Genomic DNA, 19,545 nt, shown 5'->3' on the forward strand with positions numbered 1-19,545 from the left:
TGAACATCCTGAAAAATTCCTGCACTCTTCATGAAATCGGTGCATGGGTAGTAGGAGGGGAATACCCCCTCTTCACGGTGGACTCTCATAACTTCATGCACCTCCAATTCATGTTGGTTGAGTTGGTGTCTATTCCACTCCATTTTCTGAAATTTTTGAACAATCATTATAAAAGTTGATTTTGAGACATATAAATGAGGGAGACTACTATAGGAACTTGATAGAGTACTAAACATGCATCAAAATTAATTTTTACAACTTAGAACAAGCATGCAAGCTCACTTAACATGTCACCTACAGCAACAAAATACCCAAGATATACTCAACTAAACAAAATTCTATTTGGATAATCGGAGGAGTCACATACCGGAGAACAAATGCTCCAAATCTCAGCAGCAAAGATGGGCTGAGCAAGGAGATCAAAAATCTCGAGCAAGAACAGCAAGAAACTCGGGTTTAAACAATGGTGTTGTGTTTTCCCGTGGAAGAGAGTGGAGTGGTAGGTGGATGAGTGAGTGGGGGGCTAGGTGGGGTCCACACCACAGGGCGGCGCGCCCCCCATGCTGGCTGCGCCAGCACATGGGGTGCAGCCCTGGGGTGCCCCACTGGTCAGCCCCAGGCACTCCCAGGTTGCAAATTAAAAATAGGACCAGTGGTATAGTTTTTGTAATTTTTTGAAAACTTCGAAAAATGCACATTTCTGGGTGTTAAAATAATTGTTTCACGGCAGAAAAAGATTTTCAAAATTTTAAACAACTAAGCATCTTGCAAAACAAGTAATACTACAGAAAGTAAAACAAGTGTGGGGAAAGAAAGAAATGTTGTTCAGCTCTTCCATGCATTTAAAATGTACTTGTTAACAAGGTTGATCAAGTCTTGCCACCAAATAAATTTTACATGACATAAGAAGAAATAAACCTCAAATCAATCATGTTACCTTATATTGTGTTGATATGGATCCAATCATAATATTTTGATATCCTTCTTTAGGCTCATATATAGGACAATCAATAACTCCCACTTTGATAGATCTCAAATTAGAAATTGTATTAACTCCATATACTTTATCAATCTTCTTAGGAAAATAAACAGTATGCTCCTTGTCATCAACATTGAAAGTAACTTTTCCTTTATTGCAATCAATAACAGCCCCTGCAGTGTTAAGAAAAGGTCTTCCAAGAATAATAGACATATTATCATCTTCAGGCATTTCCAACACAACAAAATCAGTTAATATTAAGCAATTTTTAGCAACTTGAACAGGAACATCCTCACATATACCAACAGGAACAGCAGTAGATTTATCAGCCATTTGCAAAGATATATCAGTTGGTATCAACTTATCTAAATAAAGTCTCGTGTAAAGAGAAAAAGGCATAACACTAACTCCTGCTCCCAAATCACATAGAGCAGTTCTAACATAATTATTCTTGATGGAACAAGGAATAGTCGGTATACCTGGGTCTCCCAGCTTCTTTGGAACCTTGCCATTGAAAGAGTAATTAGCAAGCATAGAGGAAATCTCCTCATTAAGAATCTTCCTTTTGTTAGAGACAATATCTTTCATATACTTTGAATAAGGAGGCAATTTAATAGCGTCAGTCAAAGAGATTTGCAAGAACAAAGGTTTCATCCAATCACAAAACTTATTATAGTGTTCTTCCTCCTTTGATTTTAGTTTCTTAACAGGAAAAGGCATTTGCTTTTGAACCCAAGGTTCTCTTTCATTACCATGTTTCTTAGCAATGAAGTCTTCTTTAGTGTACTTTTTATTTTTAGCATGCTTTTCAGGTTCATCTTCAACCTCTTCTTTATCAGAGACATCATTCTTATATATCATTATCTTTATCATGTTCATTACCACTTTCAGTTTCAGCATCAGAAACAGAAATACTATTAGGATCATTAACAGGTTCAGAAGATTCTACAACAGTTTTATGTTTCTTCTTCTTTTTCTTAGAAGGAGCACTAGTTTCTTTAGTTCGTTGAGAATCTTGTTCAACTCTTTTGGGATGCCCCTCAGGATATAGAGGATCCTGAGTAGAAACACCACCTCTAGTTGTTACTTCATAAGCATGTTTTTCTTTAGAAGCATTTTTTAACAAGTCATTTTGCACTTTAGTGAGTTGATCAATTTGAGTTTGAACCAGATGAAAATGTTTAACAAGCATCTTAACATCATTGGAGGTTCTCTCCACAATATCATGCAATTTACTAATAGCTTGAGAATTTTCCATTAAATGATTCTCTACTCTCATATTAAAGTTATCTTGCTTAACAACATAATTATCAAATTCAGGAGGTTTTGAATAAGGAATGTCTCCTCTATCAAAGCGTTGAAGGGAATGTACCTCAATTGCCGATGAAGGGGGAGTTATCTTACACAAATCTTCTATAGGAGGTAAATTCTTCACATCTTCAGATTTAATACCTTTCTCTTTAAGAGATTTCTTGGCTTCCCTCATATCTTCGTCACTTAATTCAATCATACCCCTCTTCTTCAATATTGGTGTTGGAGTTGGTTCAGGTGTATTCCAATCATCATGATTTTGGCTTATTCTAGCCAATAATTCTTCAGCTTCGTCTGCAGTTCTTTTCCTGAAAACACAACCAGCACAACTATCCAGGTATGCCCTAGACTCAACGGTTAGTCCACTATAAAATATATCAAGTAAGTCATGCTTCTCCAAATCATGTCCAGGCCGAGCTCTAAGAAGAGAGCAAAACCTTGCCCAAGCTTCAGGCAATTTCTCTCCATCTTCCTGGTCAAAACTATAAATTTTCTGCAAAGCAACATGTTGAGCACTAGCAGGAAAATATTTTCGAAAGAAAACATCAAGCAAACCACTTGGACTATCAATAGAATCAGGAGGCAAACTATTATACCAAGTTTTAGCATCATCCTTTAATGAGAAAGGAAAAATTTTAGCAACAAAATAAGTATGCTACTTGATATCATCAGAAAACAAGCTACTCAAAGTAGAAAGCTCATTCATGTGCTCTACAGTACTTTCTTTTTCAGTACCACAAAAAGGTGTTTTCTCAACAATAGATATATGAGATAAATCAAGAGAAAAATCATAATCCTTATCCTTAATGTTTATAGGAGATGTGGCAAATTTAGGATCAGGAGACAGTTTATATCTAACAGCATGTTGTGCAAGAAGCTTTTTAATGTTACTTGCACCAGTAGTAGCATTACATTTATCAATAAAATCATCATCAAGTTCCACATAATCTTCATCAGGATCATCAGTAGAGTGTTCAACAGACTCAGGTGAATTAACAGGTGTAACAGTATTTTCATTAGGAATTTTAGTATTTTCAATTTGTCTAGGCCTAGCAATTGTAGCATCTAGAAAAGGACCTAATGAACCATTATCATCAAGCACAGTAGAAGAATCATCAAAATTATCAGAGGAATTTTCAGATTCAGCAGAAGTACCAACACGTGAAGCTTGTGGTGGTGAAACAAGTTGACTTATCACAGATGGTGAATCAAGAGCAGCAGAGGTACTCAGAGTTGTACCTTTTCTTGTAGTGGATGGTAATATGGCGAATTTAGTATCGCGAGGTTTACCCATGATGGAGGATTTGCAGCGAACAATATCAATTCAGGTGAACTTGCAAATAAAGCTAAGCTCCCCGGCAACGGCGCCAGAAAATAGTCTTGATGACCCACAAGTATAGGGGATCGCAACAGTCTTCGAGGGAAGTGAAACCCAATTTATTGATTCGACACAAGGGGAGCCAAAGAATATTTGTAAGCCTTAACAGCGGATTTGTCAATTCAGCTGCACCTGGAAATAGACTTGCTCGCAATAGTTTATCAGTAGCAACAGTTTTATAGCAGTAGCAGTAATGAAATATAAGCAGCAGTGTAATAAAGATAGCAGTAGTGATTATAGTAAACAACATGATTAAAATAATGTAGGCATAGGGATGGATGAATGGGCGCTGCATCGATAAGATACATATAATAATCAAGACTAGACATTTGCAGATAATAATAAAACAGTATCATAGTACTAAATAACCATAGGCATGTATTCTGTATATAGTCGTACGTGCTTGCAATGAGAAAGTTGCACAACATCTTTTGTCCTACCAGCCGGTGGCAGCCGGGCCTCTAGGGAAACTACTGGTAATTAAGGTACTCCTTTTAATAGAGTACCGGAGCAAAGCATTAACACTCCGTGAACACATGTGATCCTCATATCACAGCCTTCCCCTCCGGTTGTCCCAATTTTTGTCACTTTGGGGCCTCGGGTTCCGGACAGCAATATGTGTATACAACTTGCAGGTAAGATCATAAAACAATGAATATCATCATGAATCAATAACATGTTCAGATCTGAAATCATGGCACTCGGGCCCTAAGTGATAAGCATTAAGCATAACAAGTTGCGACAATATCATAAAAGTACCAACAACGGATACTAGGCACCATGCCCTAACAATCTTATGTCTATTACATGAACAATCTCATCCAATCCCTACAATCCCCTTCAGCCTACAGCGGGGATTTACTCACACATGGATGGGGGAAGCATGGATGGTCGATGGAGAGGCGTCAGTGGCGATGATGGCGATGATCTCCTCCAACTCCCCGTCCCGGCAGGGTGCCAGAACGGAGTTTCTGGTCCCGAAATAGGGTTTTCGATGGCGGCGGAGTTCTGGATGTCTTCTGGCAGATTGGTCGAACCCCCGTGCGTTTTTAGGTCAAGGGCTTTAAGTAGTCCAGAGGGGAGCGCCTGGGGCTGGCCGAGGCGGCGTCCCCATGTGGCGGCGCGGCCATGGGCCCACCGCGCCGCCACGTGGTGTGCGCCCCTCGTGGCCCCCCTCCGTCTCGTCTTCTGGCTCCGTGGGTCTTCTGTAAAAATAGGCCCATTGCAATTATTTTCGGGGATTTTCATGGAAGTTGATTTTCTGCACAATAATAAGACACCAGGGGAATTCTGCTAAAAACTGCGTTAGTCCGTGTTAGTTGTATCCAAAATACACAAATTAGAGGCAAGACAATAGCAAAAGTGTTCGGGAAAGTGGATACATTTTGGACGTATCAGATCCCTAACCAGAACTCCACATGGTTTCTTAAATACGTCGGCAACCTTCTTGGATAACTTGGGTTCGCCAGTAGGGGCTAGGAAATGTGTAGTGCGTTCGGCCATCCAACTTTTTGTTCGGCCCTCGTTTCATAGCTTTGCTCGATGTGGAGTCCTAAGAGAAGTAATATTCCTCAATTTATATGTATACAACTCCCTCCAATATTTCCACATATTACTAGTGATCACGGAACTTCATATATATATACCTCGCCGGCTTCTCCATCATCAGAGTTATCGCCTTCTCCATCATCGGAGCTATCGCCTTCTCCATCATCGGCGTCGGCTTCATTCTCATGTCGGTCGACCTCCACTGCATCCCCGGAGGGGTTCAGTTATGACGACGGGGATTCAGCTGGTTCAACATCGGCGACGTCGTGGATTATACCCTCGAGAATTTCTTCTTGTTCTAGGTCTCTTGTAGAATCCATATTTTCTGCAAAATGCACACAATGTTATTTCAAAATGCACACAATTATATTTCTATTTGCATATAAAACTAACAAATATAAAACTAATAATAATAGTTCATATATAAAATGTCCCCTATTGCATATAGAACTGACAAATATAAAACTAATAATAGTTCATATATATATAACTAATAATAAAATTCCCCGTATTGCATATAGAACTATTGCATATAAAACTAACAAATATAAAACTAATAATAATAGTTCATATATATATAATTTCCCGTATTGCATATATAAAACTAACAAATATAAAACTATAATAATAGATATATAAAATTTCCCCTATTTCATATATAAAACTAATAATAATAGTTCATATATAAAATTCCCCTATTGCATATATAAAAATAACAAATATAAAACTATAATAGATATATAAAATTTCCCCTATTGCATATATAAAACCAATAATAATAATAGTTGATATATAAAATTTCCCTATTTCACATTCTCCTAATAATTATTTCTAGTTTCCTATTTGAATTTCTCCTAATAATATATAGTAACATATATTAAAATGAAAATGAAAATGTGGTCGGGGCATATTAAATACTAACCCTAGCTAACATATATTTTAATTTATCCTAATAATTTCTATTTGCACCAGCCCTAGCTAATCCTAATCAACTAAATACTAAAAAAAATTGGCCGGGGTCGGGGGTGGGCGCAGGACCTGCGGGCGGCGGAAGCGGGGCGATGCGGGCGACGGACATGGGGCAACGCGGGCGACGGAGGTGGAGGCGGCCGACAGAGCTGACGCGGTTGACGGGCCGGGCGACGGTGTGGCGGCGCGGCCGGGGTACTTCTCGCGCGGGGGGGTGGGGGGGGTGCGGCAGAGGCGACGGCGCGGTTCCGGGGAGGCGACGCCCGCGTGCGGCAGCGATGCGAGACGACAAGCGTGATGGTGAGAGCGACGATGACGGCGAGGCAGGCGGCGGCGCAATCCGGCAGCCTGACGTTGTCCCTGTGAGCTCCTCGCGACCAGAAATGCCTAAGTTCCGGAGTGGGGATCGGTCCGGGATGCCGCCGCGGCTCCGGTTTCCGCGGCGTCCGAGCGCGTCCGAACGGTAGGTTCTACGTCAAGATGCGCGCCGGCGGCTTCCGCCTCACCCTCGGCATGTACAACACGTCGGAGCTGGCGGCGCGCGCTTACGACGCGGCCGCGTGACGATTTCGGCGGCCACGGTGCAACATGAACTTCCCGGACGTCGAATCGCTGGAGGAGGCGGATTTCCTCGTGCCAGCGTCGTGCCTCGTCGACGAGGAGGACCGTCGCCGCCACAGCCAGGCGCAGCGCTGGATCGCCATCGCCGAGCGTGACGAGGAGCTGATGCACCAGCGGAGGATGCAGTTCCCCAGCGACATCGACAACACCGACGCGTTCTTCGCTGACCTCAGGGCACAGCGTAGATCCGACAGCCGCCACCGTCGGACCGTCCCCCAGTTCGAGCTCGACAATCCGAATACAACTTGGGCCGACAACGACCCTCGCTGGGATGACATTTGGACCGAGACAACCTCCAATGATGAATAGACTAGACTAGTCGTATATCTATTTTATTTGTATTTTCAATGCGTTTTTACACTATGTTCCAATCTTCTACGTTCTATCAAAATGTGTAACCTTTAGTCCCATTTTTAATTAAAAAATCGATTAATTAATAGTTTTTGCATACTTTTAAATCTCACTAAACTTTCTACATGAAAAGTGTTTGAATTGTTTAATTAATCCAAATCAATTTTCTGTTTGATAAAATAATTATTCTAACTTATCAAACTATTAACAAATTTGCCATTTTAAATTAAAAGATAGATTAACTAATATTTTTTGCATTTTTTGGAATCTCAATAAACTTTCAACGTGAAAAGTGCTTGAATTTGTATAGTAATCCAAATCCATTTTCTGTTTTGTAAAATAATTATTCTAATTTATCAAACTATTAACAAATTTGCCTAGATTAACAAATTTGCCATTTTCTATCGGTGGGATAATGACCCATGTGTAACCGGGACTAAAGCTGTCGGTGGGATAAGGACGCATGTGTCCTTTAGTCCCGGCTGGTGGATGCAACTGGGACTAAAGATGTCAGATAAGGACGCATGGGTGGACACACTGCTCGATGAGGTAAGGTATATAGCGCACGACGCCCTGTCTGAGGAACGACACGAAGGAGAAGCGGCGTCGTGCCTATAAAAGGAGCGTCGATAATCGCCATGGTAAGGAGCTCAACAAGCCAACCTAGAATTCGCCATTCACCTTTCAAGTTCAAAACACAAATCATATGTCACATTTTTGAAAATGGTCTGATGACGGAACAGTATGGCCTTTCCAACCGTCCTTAACCGTGGACGCGGCTATTCGAATAGGTTTACACTCTGCAGAGGTTGTACGCTTGTGCCACAACTTTTGATTACATACGTCAGGGGTAACCCTGAATAATCGTAACTCATTACGCGGATCATCAACCATAACCTTTCACTTACATATCCTAGTATAGGCACCTCTCCCCATGAGCTTGGCCTCCCAGTGAAGACAGACGGTCAGCCTGGGAACTGCACAGGGCTTTGGCCGGACATTCACCTCATCTTTAACGTCGTTTCTTTTGTGGTGGAGGCAGCTTTCGGCATAACCCCGATGACGCTTGTTTAGAGGGAACCCATACTAAGACACATAAACTTCCAGTTAAGCCCTACCCATAACCAGGTATTGTGGGGGTACTTGTAAATTGGAATGGTATCGCATCTGAACCCAACCATCAGTTTTCATCAAAATTTCACCAAGTCATTCATGTCACATTTACCTTCAAAATCTTTCAAAGTCATTTCATTTCACGTGTTCCCATCTAGAGTAGTCAATTTTATTTATTTAGCAATAGCAACTAGTCATGAGGGGTGCTATCTAGCTTTGTTTGCTTGAAGCTAAATTTGATGCTCTTGTTCTATTCTAGCCCAAGTTAATCATAAATCAAAAATAAGCTTTGAAATACAATAAGCAAAATAATTGCAAGGTAAAAACATGGGATAGGTTTATTGGACATAAAAATAAATGGTGATGGTGCCTTGCTCTTGTAGAGCTTTGCACTTGGGACTTTGCAAGAGTGTTAGCTTGCCTTGGTTGGTGTATGGATCAAAAGGTTCCTCCTTCTTCTCCGTAGATGTTCTCGTCGTCCCCTTCGTAGCCTTCGGTACTAGCGTCTATAAACGAATACGAGGATACAATCACCAAACAACACTTAAGTAGACTTAATTAGCCTTAATGGCTCACACAAATGATCTACCATCACTACTTAATAGTTGTTCACAAATTATGCTAGGGTTTCTTACTTAGTATTAGGAAAATAATTTCTTCTTATTGAAATTGGAATTAGGGTTTCTATTTAGTTTTTTGGAGAAATAATTTCCTCTCATTGAATCTTTTTAAGATTTAGTCTTCTCAAATAACCATGTATGATCACATGTTGACCAAGGTCAACACTTCACACTTATCATTTGAGAAAAATGATTTAAATGAGATTTATCATCTCATGTGATTTAAATAACCATTGTGATTTAAATACTATATTGATTTAAGTTCCCAAGTGAGCAAGTATGAGCCTATCCAATAGAGGTCATCACATTACTTCACCACACTTGAGAAAATGATTTAAATGAGGTAGAATACCTCATACCATTTAGCAATACTAATTATGATTTAATATCACCAAGTGTTTCATGTGAGAGTATTTAGACCAGGGTCTCAACTTCATATGAAAGTACTTGGGACAAGATTTAAGTGAAGTGAAACACTTCATATGACTTGCACAATAATTTTGGACAATATCACTTAACTAAACTAGCCATATAGTCCTTTATTCAAAGTAGGGCATGATCATCCAGAGTGACCACACCATATCTTTGCATAAACAATTAGTGTAAGTGAAATGTGAGCTATTAGAGTTGGAATCAACTAAATATCATTTTTGGTTGATTTTTAAGATTTATTTGAATGTGCAAAAGTCCCTGACTTAATCTTTTTGTCACATTATTTCTTCAATAGATCTCATAGTGAGACCAGTGGCAAGTTGTAGATCTTTTCAGTAGCTTTCCAACAATATAAAGTTTGCTATACTTGGCCAAGCCAAACAGATTCTATTGAATTTCAAAGTCAGGGCCAGTATTGAATTTGAATTGAAATTAATTAAACAGAATTTGAATAAAAGGGCCGGCGGGAAACTGAGTTGGGCCGAAATGTTTTGAAACAGAGAAACTTGGCCCAGCAACGCATCCAGTGCGCGGGGGCCGTCTGATGAGGTGGGGCCACCCGTCAGTCTCTATTTGAAACCCGAATCGGTACGTTGGCTGTGGGGCGTTGGATTAGATGATGATCGTGCGGCGCACGATCATCATCTTCTCCGGCGAGAACCCGCGTCTCTGGCGGCGAACCTAGGGGGTCGGAGGGAGTACCAGGGCTCCGGCGGTCGGCGGCGAGGTTGTCGACGATGTTGAGGCAGCCTGTAGCAGTGGCGGAGCTTGGGACGTCCTGAATCGACGGCGATGTTCGCAGAGCTTCTACGGCTCCGATCTTCCAATTCCGGCGACTCCGGCGACAATCGAGCTAGCTAATGGTGCGAGGAGAAGCGGTGAAGGGTGGGGAGTGAGATGGTGTGCTTGGTTTGGTCCATGGAACTCCCTATTTATAGAATCGTGGAGGTGCTGCGGGGCATGCTTGCGGTCGGTCATGGCGACGGCGATTGGAACGGCGAAGGGGCAAGATAGGGTGTGCAGGGGTTAGGCGACGTCTAGGCGATGCTCAAGGAGTAGCTGGAGCAGCCAGGGGACGATGGGATCGCTCGGGAACGTGTATCGAGTGCTGCGGTACCCGCGGTACTTTTGCGACGAGAACGACGGCGACAAGGCGGCCGCAGGCTAGCGAGCGTGTCTACGCGGTAGAGGTGAGGGTGGCGATGCTCGACGCAGGTGTAGGGATGTGATGGCGTGTACAGCACACGTCCGTTGGGAACCCCAAGAGGAAGGTATGATGCGTACAGTAGCAAGTTTTCCCTCAGAAAGAAACCAAGGTTTATCGAACCAGGAGGAGCCAAGAAGCACGTTGAAGGTTGTTGGTGGCGGGATGTAGTGCGGCGCAACACCAGGGATTCCGGCGCCAACGTGGAACCTGCACAACACAACCAAAGTACTTTGCCCCAACGAAACAGTGAGGTTGTCAATCTCACCGGCTTGCTGTAACAAAGGATTAGATGTATAGTGTGGATGATGATTGTTTGCAGAAAACAAAGAAACAAGTATTGGCAAGAGATTGTATTCGATGTAAAAGAATGGACCGGGGTCCACAGTTCACTAGAGGTGTCTCTCCCATAAGATAAATAGCATGTTGGGTGAACAAATTACAGTCGGGCAATTGACAAATAGAGAGGGCATGACAATGCACATACATGATATGATGAGTATTGTGAGATTTAATTGGGCATTACGACAAAGTACATAGACCGCTATCCAGCATGCATCTATGCCTAAAAAGTCCACCTTCAGGTTATCATCCGAACCCCTTCCGGTATTAAGTTGCAAACAACAGACAATTGCATTAAGTATGGTGCGTAATGTAATCAATAACTACATCCTCGGACATAGCATCAATGTTTTATCCCTAGTGGCAACGACACATCCACAACCTTAGAACTTTCTCACATTGTCCCAGATTTAATGGAGGCATGAACCCACTATCGAGCATAAATACTCCCTCTTGGAGTTAAGAGTAAAAACTTGGCCAGAGCCTCTACTAATAACGGAGAGCATGCAAGATCATAAACAACACATAGGTAATAGATTGATAATCAACATAACATAGTATTCTCTATCCATCGGATCCCGACAAACACAACATATAGAATTACAGATAGATGATCTTGATCATGTTAGGCAGCTCACAAGATCCGACAATGAAGCACATGAGGAGAAGACGACCATCTAGCGACTGCTATGGACCCATAGTCCAGGGGTGAACTACTCACTCATCACTCCGGAGGCGACCATGGCGGTGAAGAGTCCTCCGGGAGATGATTCCCCTCTCCGGCAGGGTGCCGGAGGCGATCTCCTGAATCCCCCGAGATGGGATTGGCGGCGGCGGCGCCTCAGTAAGGTTTTCCGTATCGTGGCTCTCGGTACTGGGGGTTTCACGACGAAGGCTTTAAGTAGGCGAAAGGGCAACGCGGGGGGCCACACGAGGGCCCCACACAACATGCCGGCGCGGCCAAGGCCCAGGCCGCGCCGCCCTAGTGTGGCGCCACCTCGTGGCCCCACTTCGTATCCCCTCCGGTCTTCTGGAAGCTTCGTGCAAAAATAGGACCCTGGGCGTTGATTTCGTCCAATTCCGAGAATATTTCCTTTGTAGGATTTCTGAAACCAAAAACAGCAGAAAACAGCAACTGGCTCTTCGGCATCTCGTTAATAGGTTAGTGCCGGAAAATGCATAAATATGACATAAAGTATGCATAAAACATGTAGAATAATGTGGCATGGAACATAAGAAATTATCGATACGTCGGAGACGTATCAGCATCCCCAAGCTTAGTTCCTGCTCATCCCGAGCAGGTAAACGATAACAAAGATAATTTCTGGAGTGACATGCCATCATAACCTTGATCATACTATTGTAAGCATATGTAATGAATGCAGCGATCAAAACAATGGTAATGACATGAGTAAACAAATGAATCATAAAGCAAAGACTTTTCATGAATAGTACTTCAAGACAAGCATCAATAAGTCTTGCATAAGAGTTAACTCATAAAGCAATAAATCAAAGTAAAGGTATTGAAGCAACACAAAGGAAGATTAAGTTTCAGCGGTTGCTTTCAACTTGTAACATGTATATCTCATGGATAATTGTCAACATAAAGTAATATAACGAGTGCAATATGCAAGTATGTAGGAATCAATGCACAGTTCACACAAGTGTTTGCTTCTTGAGGTGGAGAGAGATAGGTGAACTGACTCAACATAAAAGTAAAAGAAAGGCCCTTCGCAGAGGGAAGCATTGATTGCTATATTTGTGCTAGAGCTTTTATTTTGAAAACATGGAACAATTTTGTCAACGGTAGTAATAAAGCATATGTATCATGTAAATTATATCTTACAAGTTGCAAGCCTCATGCATAGTATACTAATAGTGCCCGCACCTTGTCCTAATTAGCTTGGGTTAACACTGATTATCATTGCATAACATATGCTTCAACCAAGTGTCACAAAGGGGTACCTCTATGCCGCCTGTACAAGGGTCTAAGGAGAAAGTTCGCATTGGATTTCTCGCTTTTGATCATTCTTCAACTTAGACACCCATACCGGGACAACATATACAACAGATAATAGACTCCTCTTTTAATGCTTAAGCATTCAACAACAGTTAATATTCTCATAAGAGATTGAGGTTTTATGTCCAAACTGAAACTTCCACCATGATTCATGGCTTTAGTTAGCGGCCCAATGTTCTTCTCTAACAGTATGCATACTCAAACCATTTGATTGTGAAAACCGCCCTTACTTCAGACAAGACGAACATGCATAGCAACTCACATGATGTTCAACAAAGAGTTGATGGCGTCCCCAGAAAACATGGTTATCGCACAACAAGCAACTTAATAAGAGATAAAGTGCATAAGTACATATTCAATACCACAATAGTTTTTAAGGCTATTTTGTCCCATGAGCTATATATTGCAAAGGCGAATGATGGAAATTTAAAGGTAGCAATCAAGCAATTTACTTTGGAATGGTGGAGAAATACCATGTAGTAGGTAGGTATGGTGGACACAAATGGCATAGTGGTTGGTTCAAGGATTTTGGATGCATGAGAAGTATTCCCTCTCGATACAAGGTTTAGGCTAGCAAGGTTATTTGAAACAAACACAAGGATGAACCGGTGCAGCAAAACTCACATAAAAGACATATTGTAAACATTATAAGACTCTACACCGTCTTCCTTGTTGTTCAAAACTCAATACTAGAAATTATCTAGACTTTAGAGAGACCAAATATGCAAACCAAATTTTAGCAAGCTCTATGTATTTCTTCATTAATGGGTGCAAAGTATATGATGCAAGAGCTTAAACATGAGCACAACAATTGCCAAGTATCAAATTATTCAAGACATTTTAGAATTACTACATGTAGCATTTCCCAATTCCAACCATATAACAATTTAACGAAGAAGATTCAACCTTCGCCATGAATACAATGAGTAAAGCCTAAGGACATATTTGTCCATATGCAACAGCGGAGCGTGTCTCTCTCCCACACAATGAATGCTAGGATCCATTTTATTCAAACAAAAACAAAAACAAAAACAAACCGACGCTCCAAGCAAAGCACATAAGATGTGACTGAATAAAAATATAGTTTCAGGGGAGGAACCTGATGATGTTGTCGATGAAGAAGGGGATGCCTTGGGCATCCCCAAGCTTAGACGCTTGAGTCTTCTTAAAATATGCAGGGGTGAACCACCGGGGCATCCCCAAGCTTAGAGCTTTCACTCCTCTTGATCATAGTATATCATACTCCTCTCTTGACCCTTGAAAACTTCCTTCACACCAAACTTCAAGCAAACTCATTAGAGGGTTAGTGCACAATCAAAAATTCACATGTTCAGAGGTGACACAATCATTCTTAACACTTCTGGACATTGCACAAAGCTACTGGACATTAATGGATCAAAGAAATTCATCCAACATAGCAAAAGAGGCAATGCGAAATAAAAGGCAGAATCTGTCAAAAACAGAACAGTCCGTAAAGACGAACCTGGAAGGGGCACTTAACTTGCTCAAACGGAAAAACTCAAAACTAATGAAAGTTGCGTACATATCTGAGGATCACGCACATAAATTTGCAGATTTTTTTGATTTTTTTACAGAGACTTCTGCGTGAATTTGTGACAGACAGCAATGCTGTTTCTGTGCAGCAATCCAAATCTAGCATCAACTTTACCATAGAGACTTTACTTGGCACAAAAACATGATAAGGAGAGGTTGCTACAGTAGTAAACAACTTCCAAGACTCAAATATAAAACAAAGTACTGTAGTAAAAACATGGGTTGTCTCCCATAAGCGCTTTTCTTTAACGCCTTTCAGCTAGGCGCAGAAAGTGTAAATCAAGTATTATCAAGAGATGAAGCATCAACATTACCTTGGGTGTTGGGAGTTGCCTCAACAATGCATGTTATCTTATCTATATAAGTTTCAGAGGTTCCCTTTTCATTACTCTTAGGCTTGCTATTCTCATTAAACAAATTTTCAGGAACAATCCAGTCATAATTCTTTTCTAGTTCCTCGAACATTCCTGCGAGCTTGCAAGGTATTGATGTCTTAATATCCCCTACATCATTAATATTATTAGTGTACCTTACTCTCTCCATATCCATCTTTTCAAGGATACTAACAAAATTGGTATAAGAGCCAAGCATATTGTATTTGATAAAGACCTTTCTAGCCTCTCTTGCTACACCACCAAATTCTTTAAGAAGGGTTTCTAAAACAAAATCTTTCTTTTCCCCTTCTTCCATATCACCAAGTGTGAGAAACATGTGTTGGATTATAGGATTAAGATTAACAAATTTAGTTTCCAACATGTGAACTAAAGAAGCAGCAGCAATTTCATAAGTAGGAGCAAGTTCTACCAAGTGTCTATCTTCAAAATCTTCAGTGGTACTAACATGAGTGAAAAAATCTTCTATATTATCTCTCCCAATTATAGACCCACGTCCTACCGGTATGTCTTTTAGAGTGTACTTAGGAGGAAACATGATGAAATAAACAAGAGGTAAATAAAGTAAATGCAAGTAAATTTTTTTTTGTGCTTTTGATATGGAGAACAAGACAGTAAATAAAGTAAAGCTAGCAACTAATTTTTTTGTGTTTTGATATAATGCAGCAAACAAGAAAGTAAATAAAATAAAGCAAGACAAAAACAAAGTAAAGAGATTGGATTGTGGAGACTCCCCTTGCAGCGTGTCTTGATCTCCCCGGCAACGGCGCCAGAAAAATGCTTGATGGCGTGTACAGCACACGTCCGTTGGGAACCCCAAGAGGAAGGTATGATGCGTACAGTAGCAAGTTTTCCCTCAGAAAGAAACCAAGGTTTATCGAACCAGGAGGAGCCAAGAAGCACGTTGAAGGTTGTTGGTGGCGGGATGTAGTGCGGCGCAACACCAGGGATTCCGGCGCCAACGTGGAACCTGCACAACACAACCAAAGTACTTTGCCCCAACGAAACAGTGAGGTTGTCAATCTCACCGGCTTGCTGTAACAAAGGATTAGATGTATAGTGTGGATGATAATTGTTTGCAGAAAACAGTAAAACAAGTATTGCAGTAGATTGTATTCGATGTAAAAGAATGGACCGGGGTCCACAGTTCACTAGAGGTGTCTCTCCCATAAGATAAATAGCATGTTGGGTGAACAAATTACAGTCGGGCAATTGACAAATAGAGAGGGCATGACAATGCACATACATGATACGATGAGTATTGTGAGATTTAATTCGGCATTACGACAAAGTACATAGACCGCTATCCAGCATGCATCTATGCCTAAAAAGTCCACCTTCAGGTTATCATCCGAACCCCTTCTGGTATTAAGTTGCAAACAAAAGACAATTGCATTAAGTATGGTGCGTAATGTAATCAATAACTACATCCTCGGACATAGCATCAATGTTTTATCCCTAGTGGCAACAGCACATCCACAACCTTAGAACTTTCTGTCACTGTCCCAGATTTAATGGAGGCATGAACCCACTATCGAGCATAAATACTCCCTCTTGGAGTTAAGAGTAAAAACTTGGCCAGAGCCTCTACTAATAACGGAGAGCATGCAAGATCATAAACAACACATAGGTAATAGATTGATAATCAACATAACATAGTATTCTCTATCCATCGGATCCCGACAAACACAACATATAGAATTACAGATAGATGATCTTGATCATGTTAGGCAGCTCACAAGATCCGACAATGAAGCACATGAGGAGAAGACGATCATCTAGCTACTGCTATGGACCCATAGTCCAGGGGTGAACTACTCACTCATCACTCCGGAGGCGACCATGGCGGTGAAGAGTCCTCCGGGAGGTGATTCCCCTCTCCGGCAGGGTGCCGGAGGCGATCTCCTGAATCCCCCGAGATGGGATTGGCGGCGGCGGCGCCTCAGTAAGGTTTTCCGTATCGTGGCTCTCGGTACTGGGGGTTTCGCGACGAAGGCTTTAAGTAGGCGAAAGGGCAACGCGGGGGGCCACACGAGGGCCCCACACAACAGGCCGGCGCGGCCAAGGCCCAGGCCGCGCCGCCCTAGTGTGGCGCCACCTCGTGGCCCCACTTCTTATCCCCTCCGGTCTTCTGGAAGCTTCGTGCAAAAATAGGACCCTGGGCGTTGATTTCGTCCAATTCCGAGAATATTTCCTTTGTAGGATTTCTGAAACCAAAAACAGCAGAAAACAGCTGGCTCTTCGGCATCTCCTTAATAGGTTAGTGTCAGAAAATGCATAAATATGACATAAAGTATGCATAAAACATGTAGATATTATCAATAATATGGCATGGAACATAAGAAATTATCGATACGTCGGAGACGTATCAGGATGCAGGGGGAGGACGAGGGCGATGGGTCGAGTGGCGCTCCGGCGCGTCCAGTGCATGCTCACTGCGTGCCTGGCGTGCACTGGCATGGTGCTGGGCATGCGTCGCCTGCCCAATGATGTGCTCGCGCGCGCTCGGGCCGTGCACCGTTATGATCAGCAAGTGCATGGGCGTGTACTGGACATGATCATCACGAGAGAGGAGGGCCAGAGAAGATTGGTGCGTGTGTGTGTGCATGGCTACGGCATGGCCAAAGTTCTGCCATCTCCTCACTTTAATCGACCATGGCAAGTACCTGGCTTGGTGTAGGAGAGGTAGGGGAGCAATGATGATCAAGTTTAGAAAGAGGTTTAGGCCATGGACTGTTGGACAAAGAGCTGTATTGCATTTGCCAAATTCTGCCTGCAACCTGTTCGACGAAATGGCCGCATGGGAATTTTATTTAAATTTTGAAATTCTTTTTGGTGCAACTCATTTACATAATTAATGTGATAGAATGGTGGTGGTGATATTCATTTTGGTGTTGATTTGCAAAGTTTCAAATTTGGGGTAATCTTCACTTTACTCTCATGTAGCATCTTATCTTATTTACCATGGTCAACCTAGGCAGAGTCAACTCTCATGGTCAACATCAAAGTTTCTCATCTTTACATGGTCTTGGATGAAGTGGTAAGAGTTGGTCAAGGTTGGTTTAAGAAAAGTCAAAACCAGGAAGTGGGTAACATTTTATAAAGTGATAATTTGACCATTATCACATGTATGTTGAATTTGAATATTCCTTTGCTTTGAATTCGGTTTCTTTGATTCAAAAGGGTGTGTTGTTGATATATAAGTGTTTTACAAACAATGGCACAAGCCATGGTGGCCTTGGTTGAAGATTTGCAAAATTGGCTAAAGTGTATGTGAGTGAAAATGGAATTTTCTCACCATTTCATTTCTCTCCATTTGATTTGATTTTTCTTGGCTCCAAAGTGATTCTTATTAGTTTAGGAACATTTCCAAACCATTGCAACCATTCCAAAAGGTCTAGCTCAAAGATTTGCAAAAATGGCCATAACACATAAGAGGTGATATGTCAATTTTCACTAATCTTGTAATTTATTCCCCTTGCTTTACTTGGGCATGGGTTAGGGTCCATTTAGGGTTAGATTAGGTTTAGAGATGGTTTCACACCATTTGGTCAAGGTATAAATGCATAGGACAAGAATTGGGTATTATAGCTATGTGTCACATATGCCTCTATGCATATGTTGCATTTGATTTTTAATTTGACTTGGCTTGACCCAATTGATGTTGTTGAGTGTTGAAATAGTATAGAGGAGTGATCCCTCCATTCACAACAAGTCTTAGGGTCAAGATCCTCAAATTCACAAATTTGCTATTTGCTCTCATATGCCTCTATGGCATTTTTATTTTCTTTTTAAAATCTTTGGTTTCAACTTGGATTTGGTTTGATAAGTACTAGGTAAGGTGTATGAAGGTTTTCCAATCCTCTAAACAAAGTAGAAAGGCCTAGGGTAAAGTTTTCCAAAAATAGCCATAGGCACTTATGCCTTTTTCTTATTTAATTTCTTTTTATTTTGTTTTAACTTGGATGGTGAAAAGAGGGGTGAGGTTTAGGGTTTAAGATCCTTTCAAAATACTTTAACAAGCAATCATGGAATTTGCACAAGAATTAAGCAAGATCACTATGTATCCAACTTAATTTAAGAAAAGTTTTTGTTGGTTCCAAAATTTGGAAATAGGGAAATTCATTTTCTTTCTTTTGAATTTTTTTGGGATGTTACAAACCCTTCCCCCTTAAACAAATCTCGTCCCGGGATTTTAAGAAAAATTAGGTTCCTAAGAGAGATTGAGAAATTGGATTAACAGGAAAACATACTTGGCATGGCCTGGGGTGCTTCCTGTGCTTCTGTGGCATTCAAGCGGTAGTAACGACCGTTGCGGTTGTTTGGGTAGTTTGGGGCAAACTTCCTTCAAGTTGCGATACGGCGCGGCTGCTGGGCAGGTGTAGCGGTATTGAGGGTAGTCTTGGCAAGCTTCTTGGGGCATTCATTGGAATAATGACCCACAGTTCCACATTCATAGTAGGTTACCGTTGACTTGTCCTTTTGGGCAATGGGTACAGCATTGCTTCCAGTCCTTGGGGCATTGTTGGCGGCTTTCATCGGGCACTTATTGGAGTAATGACCAGTAACACCACATTCATAGCAAGTCACAGTGGACTTGTCTCTGGGGGCATGGTTGGGTATTGGGATGAGCTCCTTTTGGTTTCAGAAATCCTAGTAAGGAAATATTCTCGGAATTGGATGAAATCAACGCCCAGCATCTTATAATTGC

The sequence above is a fragment of the Lolium perenne genome, chromosome 5 (genome assembly GCF_019359855.2).
Source record: "Lolium perenne isolate Kyuss_39 chromosome 5, Kyuss_2.0, whole genome shotgun sequence".
Classification (NCBI taxonomy): Eukaryota; Viridiplantae; Streptophyta; class Magnoliopsida; order Poales; family Poaceae; genus Lolium; species Lolium perenne.